Source organism: Alligator sinensis, unplaced genomic scaffold, assembly GCF_000455745.1.
Source record: "Alligator sinensis unplaced genomic scaffold, ASM45574v1 scaffold106_1, whole genome shotgun sequence".
In the NCBI taxonomy this organism is placed as follows: domain Eukaryota; kingdom Metazoa; phylum Chordata; order Crocodylia; family Alligatoridae; genus Alligator; species Alligator sinensis.
In genome coordinates this window covers 448,887-456,935 of record NW_005843011.1, presented here as the reverse complement: position 1 = coordinate 456,935, position 8,049 = coordinate 448,887, and the positions used below count along the sequence as shown (strand labels likewise).

General features: G+C 53.4%; 1 pseudogene; it reads left to right on the top strand.

The window, feature by feature from the left end:
- Positions 1-8,049, top strand: part of LOC106723027 — a 19,050-nt pseudogene that overhangs the window by 7,791 nt on the left and 3,210 nt on the right.

Here is an 8,049-nt window from a genome sequence, read left to right as displayed (position 1 = left end):
CACCAGCCTTCCCGATGCATTGTGCCCAGGGACTCCTTACTGCCAAATACAGGAGGCGGCCCTGGCACAATGCATCTGCTGCCCCAGTTCCTGCGGGTCACAAACTCTCCCCCGCCCCTGCCCCGACTTGCATGGCTCAGAGTGGCACTGCAGCTCTCTCTGCCCGAGTCACCCAGGCTGCAGTACAGAGAAGATGAGGCATCTGAAACGAAGCACTGATGATGGTGCTGAGAGCTGTGGGTCTCCTGTGACTGGCAGGGAGAGCCGGTATCGCTGCTGGGCAACTCCTTGGTCAGCAGTGACTCCTACTTGTGGGGCAGAAGGCATGGGGAGCCCTGGTGTGAGTGTCGTGTCACCCTGTGCAGGACTATCACCAAGGGAAAAGAACCAGGACCCACAGGGCCTTGATACTGGCCTACTGCTGAATTGCTGTCCATGTCCCCCGAACGCAACTGCTCCCCCGCGTGGAGCATGATTATCACCAGGAAGGTCCTGCAGTATTACATGACCAGCTGCCAGGTAAGAGCCTGGGACTGCACCATGTTGGGAACAGGCCTGCCATGGGACTGATGTCTCTTTTGTACATGGGTGCCTAGAGAGGCTCTGACTTTCTGAACCTCCCCATTAACTCACACTTGTGATGAGCATCCATGTTAATCCTTCTGGGATAATGTGCAGTAGGAGGGACCCACGTATGGAGAGTGCTGGGATAGACGCTCCTGACAACCTGTCTTGCGCTGGAGCGGGGCGTGCATTCATGCCCTTGCACTGCTCAACACTCCCCGGCCCGGCCCTTTTTCGGACCTGGCAGTGGGCTGTAGTCTGGAGCCGTTCCAGGCACTGACAGTTGTTTCGCATTTCACTTCCCAGGTGCTTGGCATCAACATTGTCAATAAGGCAAATGTCCAAGGCCCCCCCCTCTGCCTTTGCTCTTCCCAGACCCTACCCACAGGAGGCACAATGACCTTCCCCAGGCGGGAGTCCCTGCTGCTGCCAAGCTCTTCGTCTGAGATGGGCGTGGGCCTGGGGCTTTGGGACCTGTAGACATCTCTCAGGGATGCAAATGAGGCTGCATTTCATCCCTGATCTTTACGTTGTGGACCTTGGTTCTTGCCCGTTCCTCATCCCCATCTCCTTCGTGTTCCCCCATGAAATTCAGGACCCAGACTTAAAGCTGGTCAGTCACTGAGATCAGCCGTGCCATCCAGGACGCAGACGACTCCCAGAGCTTCCAGTTCACTTACAAAGAGGAGCTCCTGGGGTACATGCTGGTGAGTGGGAGGAGCCCTGGGGACCAAACTGCAAAGGACCTAGTGGGAACCTAATGGGACTGGTTTCCCTGGGAGCAGCTATTTCATCCCCTGGCTATGATGGGATTTTTGGAGCCTCATGAGGGGTCTCCTTGGGGCCCAGAAAGCTGGTGCCGTTTGGAACTTTGTAGGCAATGCTGCATTATGGGCTGCTCTTGGAGGGCCTGGCTGTGTCTGGCGAGTGACTGGAGTACAGCTCTGTGCCCTCTGCACTAATGCCATCGACCTGAGCAGGATCCTGGGGCTGTGGCCAGCACAGCCCTGGCTCTGTATATAGCTCACCTGGGAGGGCAGCCTAGTGGGTTTGTGGGGGGAAGCTCTCTGCTTCCCACATCCATTTCCCCTGTGTCATGTCTCCATTTCTGCCTTTTAGGACTTCATGAAAGAGGAACCAATGGATTCCTTGGCCTCTCCTGTTCGCCTCAGGGCCATGCTTGCCATTAAGCACCTGAGGTAGGTGATTCCTGCCCTGGCCCTTGGCACTGGGATGCCCTGGTCAGAGATGAGCTCCTTCCTTAACTCTCTGTTGTTCTTCCCATCAGATCTGGAGCTGAGAGACACCTGCAGGGCTCAGGTCACAGGCTGCTCTCACTGCAGCTGGGGTCAGAGGGTTTGAATGTGTTTGGTCCACTTGGAGATTTGGACTTGAAAGATTTGGTGGTGGTGGTTGTCGGACAGCTAGGAGTGGTTGTGGGGAGTGCCCGGAGCTTCTCAGCTGCCAAGTCCAGCAGGGTTTGGATTTTGGGTTCTAGGTTCAGACCATATCTTAGCACCCACTTTCCCTTGGGGCTGGCAGTCAGTGAGACAGGCTTTTCTTCCTCTCTTTCTTCTGCCAGCAAGGTGAAACCCTCACTAAATCCAGATGAAAACAGAAACATCCTGGATGACTGCTTAAAATGCCTGCTGCCTCTTCCAGCTGTTCAGGAGCTGAGGGAAGAGGGTGAGACCTCTCAGGACTCTGTCCAAATACAGGTACACCTAGACAGTTCTGGTGTCACCTGCTGGGACCTGCTCCCCAGCCTGCTCTGGGTCCTGGCAGTCACCCCTGGCCTCCCTAGAATGGTTCTGGGTTTTGTGACACATGCTCCCGCTGGCCCTGAGCTTCCCTCTTCTATCTCCTGCTTGCAGGCACTGCACGAGTTGTCCATGCAGGCCTTGGGCGAGCTCAAGAGGGGCCTCCTTGAAGAAGACCCCACTGAGAATTGGTTCATGGAAATGTTCCATGTGAGTAGCCAGCAGGGGCAGGCAGAGCTCTCTTCTCTGGGGAAGGTGGAAATGGGCCAAAAAACAAGGAGGAAGGTTTCCCTCGGCAGGGCAAATGAGAGGGGTGTCTCTCAAGGTGTCCTTGAGGCAATGCATGGTAATTCCCTTGCATCCCGTTGACATCCCTAGTAGCTGCATCTTCTTGTGCTAGAGTCACTCAACAGCTCCTCTGGCTTCAGGGGAATTAAAGTCTGCCTGGGATGTACCAGATGATAAAAGAATCAGATTGCTTGGAGGGATTTCAGTGCTGATGGTGATGTCTGCTGTTGAAATAGTTCCTCTGAGCTGTTTTAAAGGTTCCTCTGCCAGTAGTTTGCTGTCCCAACAGCTGCTTGAGCTGTGGATCTTCTCCGACAAGGAGTGGGAGAGAGATAGGGCCTTGCAGGCCAGCTCCCAGCTCCTTGTCGCCTATCAGAATACAGTCTATTGCAGAGTAAGTATGGTCTCATTCTTGCCTTGATGTCCTCATGGCAGCCTCACCCTGAGATGTAGAAAGCTCCCCTAGCAGACAGGGCCCCACAGGGATGCATTCCTGTTTTCACCTTCCCAGCATCATAAACTTGAATATCACTCTAGCCAGATCCAGGAACATGTCATTCATTTCTTTTTCCTTTTTTCTCAGCTACAAGAGCCTTTGGAGCAGTTTGGGTCCCTGCTGGGGCTGCTGGCGCCGTACACTTGCACCTCTCTCGCCACATCCCGCCTGTGGGCTGCCGACTGCATTTTCTGCCTTCTGCAGCTACAAGGTAAGGGCACTCTGAGTAGGTGAAAAGGACTCTGCCCCTCTTCTCCCTCCAGTAATGCCTACTCCTCTGCTCTGTCCATTCACTGCTATTCTAATGACACCTGAAAAGCACCTCAAAAGGGCCACAACTGGCCTTTGGAAGATCTCCTCCTAGGAGAGAAGAGTTGCATGGTGTGAAGGGCCTGACCCTCCTTTGGGAAGTGTGAAAAGAAGTCCCCCTAGCAAGAATGAGGAGAGGATTGTAGCAGCTCTGCTGCCGCTGCACCTCTGACCCCACTAAAGTCACTCAGACCTCAAACATCACCCTTGGACCACCCTGCCCATGACACTGCACATGGTTTCTCCATGGAGCCAAGGTTCTGTTTCAGACATCATTACAGCACCTTTTCCTCCTTATTTTCATTCCAGACCAGTCCAGGACAATGGAGGCAGCAGAGGAGGAGCTGAGAGGTCTCTGGGAGGAGCTCAAAGCTGCCAGCCCTGAGGCTGTGCTGACATCATCCTGCCAAATGGCGAAGGTCAATGGCTCAAGAAGCTGGTGTGGAGACTCTGGGAGCTGGGCGTCCTTCATTTTCCATTCTTTTGCTCACACATGGTTTATCTCTTTTTTTGGAGTGCATGGGGGAGGCATTTGGGACACTAATTGTTCACCCACTGTCTGCTGCTGTTTGCCCATTTCCATGTAGAAAGAATAAGTCAGAGTAAGATTAGAAAATCTGGTAGATAGTTCTGTCCCTGCACAGAAGAACAAACCTTTGTCAGTACAGCATCCAAGTGAGAGCCTCAGCCAGGACTTGGTCTCCTTGTGTGCCCGTTTTAACTTACCCTGGGGTGCAGCTTGGCTGTGTTCGTGTTGCGTTGTCTAATGATGCTCTCTCCCTTGAAGACCGGTGGAACGTTCAAACTCAGGATTCACCTCTTGCACATGCACCATGTTGCCGTAGGGCACAAGCTTATGCACAGCACCACTCTTTAATATCAGTCTTGAAAATTCTGGGGTTCAGTGCAATTTCCCTTCTTTCTATTTGTCTCCAGGTCATTGGCAAATTTTTGCCCTCCAACCAGGCCCTTGATTGGGTGGGGACAATAATGGATGACATGCTTTCTGCCAGCCCCACGTGTGCCACAGCAGCAGGCCACTGGTTCTGTGCAATCCTGAGGGAGAATGGAGATGCCCTTCTGAATGAAGTAAAATTGAAGCTGAGGAGGCTTTCTGCATTTGCCTTATGCTTTTCAAACACTGCTTTCATGTGGAGTGAACAGCAATCTTAGTGCTGAACCCTGGACATGAAGGAAGTTCCATTTCCCTTACTAGCCAGAGATGGGAAAGAGCAGATCAGCTGCATCCAAGAGAGAGAGCACAGGAAGGCAAGATGGGGATTCAGTGACCTAAATTATTTATAAGAGTTTTCAGCCCCAGAAGGTTTGGAAACATAGACTGTGGGGCAAATACAGCAGGAGAGGGCAACAAGGAATCTGAGGCACCCAGCTGTGGCTGGGCTGGAACACCATGCTTAGGCATGAGGAACAGATGCACACTTCCCTCAGTGCCACATCATGCAGAGGGTTGGAGCTAGAGATGGGTCTGTGTCCTCAGGCATTTCCCAGCCTTGGTAGAGGCTATGTGAAATGCTCCTTGCATCCTGCTCCTCTCCACAGGGTTCCGTACAGGGCGCAGGAAAGGATGTATACTAGACATCCTACAGCCTCCACCCTCTCCCTGTTCTGGATGGGACTGGCTATGGGCAGCTGGACCTACTGTCCCGCAGGCCTGGCCATGTGCAGAATAGGGAGGTGCAGTTAGAAATGAGGAGTGTGAACTCCAGTGTGCAGTGCCAGCAGAGCTGGTCTCACCTGAAAAAATTACAGTTACAATCATCTTGCTTGCAGTCCCAGGGATTCTCACAGGGGTTCTGACATTGGTGGTGCTTGTTGGCCCTCAGCTGAGCATCCACACAGGCAAAAGGTCAAAATTAGCTCCTTAAAACCACCCCCAGATGTTGATATTTGTTGGGGTGTTTGTGTGAGCATGTCAGAAATGGGTCCCGGGCACACATGCGATTAGATTGTAGGTGTGTGCACATGGGTGAGGGAAGGGCTGAGGGTGTGTGGGCTGGCTGGTGTCTGCCCACATGTCGTGGTGTCCACTTTCACCCCAAATAGGGGCATAGGGACATGCCCACTTAGTAGGATCAGCCGGAGGCAGCAGTGTCTGGACGTTGGTCCCTTAAAGCAAGGAATTTCTAAGATGGCAGCAAATTGCCAAACTGCGGGAGGGATTGGTTTGGATTGTGCTGGCTGAATGAGAAAGGGACCCTTGTTCTTGCTCTTTTCTCTCCAGGTGCCGGACACCCTGGGCACCATCTTTATTCGGATGCCAACAATGCAGGAGAGGTCCATGCGAGGCTTCCTGTTGGAAGGCGTTGGCATTCTTGCTGTGTTCCACCTAGAGGCAGTGATCAGCAGCCTCCTTGCCAAGCCTCTGCCAATGGACAGGTACTTGCCACTCCCTACTTCTTGTGCCTGGTGGCACGCACACATCCCACAGCCTGGCAAAGCCCATGGAGTTTCAAGTCAGCTGCAGATCCTTTGGGCTGACTTGGTAAGAGTCAATATCCTAGTGTGTTTGGGTAGGAAATGGTAGGCTTGTGTCTAATGGCATTGGCATATGACATCACTGCGCCCCAACCCCGTCCTAGGCCAGGAGATCCCTTGGCATTTGCTTCAGTGTCCTATTGCTTCATGACATCACAGGAGCATCTGCAGCTCATATGTAATTTGTGTTAAATTGCAGTGACACCTCTGAGCTCTGGAGGGCCTTGGGGAGGGATGATTTCTCCACCCTCCATATACTCCATTTGCTTCTGAAGAAGATCCAATATCCATCTGGCACAGAGGGTAGCTCATCTGAGGGCACTGCAGCCCTGGGACCTCACGCAGTAAGTGACAGCCCAAGCCCAGCTCTGTCCATTCCCCCTTGAGGGCTAGAGTCCTGGTTCTCAAGAGCTTGAGGTAGGATGCCAGGTCATGGGACAAGCTTTTCTCCCTTGCTGTCCTGTCCCCTGGGTCACCCCAAGTCTTCCGTCAGCAGCAGAAACACAGCAGCTTCATTCTGCGTGGCTGACTGACTCCATGAGACTTTGGAACTGGGAACTAGTGTAACCGAGAGGCTCCTTCTGCTTTGCAGCTCTGCATTCGGGCTTCTGGTGCCCCTGCACTTCCCAGACAGAAGTGCAGGGATGTGACTGGGAAGGGATGTGACTGGGAGTGTGGGGATGTGACTGGGAAGGGAGCTGCTGCCAAAGCTGTTCTGAGCTCTCTGGGATGTGAGGAAGAGACCTTTAGACTTGGAGTTATGGATCTCCAGGTGTCTTCCCCAGGCTGACTCTGGTCTTCTCTATTCCTTCAGGCAACATGTGCATCCCTGGAGATGCTGACTACCATGCACTCCAGTTCAGTCCTGAGGGAGCTACTCCCTGAGCTCCTGTGTGCTCTTCTAGAGCAAGCTAGCTGTACCGTGGGGCAGGACATGCTGATGCCCACAGCAAGCATCCGGCAGAGGCAGCTGCGAAAGGGGCAGGTGTGCACAGTGGGCAACCCTTGCAGGGAGGGAGTAGGCTGCGCCTGGTTTCACAGGTTTGGCCTCACTTCAGGCTAGCTGCCAGCAGGGTGTCCTTATCCTTGCCAAGGGCTGTGCTGAGCTGCCTTAGTCCTGGCAGATGAAAGAAGCTGGGGTTGTCTGAGAAGCGCAGAGTGTGACATGTTAAGCCTGGGAGGTCCTATTTGTTCCTCCAGTCTGAGCTCCTCTGGGACAGGACAGGCAGTTTTAGCCCAGGGACTTCACAATCTCCATTACTGACCAGCACACGCTGGGCTCCTGGTGCTTGGGGCCTGGGAATGTGACTTCTGCATGTTCCCATGCTCTACATGTGGCCTTTGTCCTTGTAAGGAGAGAAAAATGGCTGCCCAGCTCTTTCCGTAGTGCATTTGGCTTGGGAGAGCCTCCATGCATCCCGTCTGGCTTCCAGCACTGATTTGTGCAAGGCCCTGCCCTCCCTGTCCCTGTCAGGATTGCAAGGCATGAGAAAGAATGGCAGCATCAGTCGGATCTGAGTTGCCTGCCTTGCGCAGCAATGTCTGAGTAATGGACCCCCAAGTGACAGGGCGTTTTGGTTCTGCTCTGGCCGCAGCATCTCATTATGGTCTGTAAATCTCTAAATCTTCTGTCTCCCCAGGCTTTCTATGGAGACCCTGGCCTGCGCTATCGCAAAGGGCCTGGGGGAGAGAGGGGCTGCAGAGCTCTGCAAAACGGGAACCTGGCCACTACTTGAGAGCCCACAGATGCACCATGAGGGGGTGTGCCAGCTGGCCAGGTAACAGAGGGAGACTGGATTGCATCTGTGCTCTAGGCAGTGGGATGAGTGGTGGAGGGGAACTTTCTGTGCTGAACATGCTGAACATGCAGAGCTTGTGCTCCAAGCGATGAGAGCTGCCACCTCAGAGCAAATGAGTGTTGGCAGTGCCCAGCCGGTCCCAGAACTAGTGGTTTTCTCTTGCAGGGCTCTGCTCCCACTGGACATAATAATGCCCAAATTCATAGGGCAGGTCTTGCAGTGGGTCAGTTCCACAACTGAAAAGTTGCATATTACTGGTACGGCCTTCATCAGCTAGGTAAGGCTCCATAGAGAATGAGCAGCTTGATGAAAAGGCAGCTGTTTGCTGTGCTCTTTC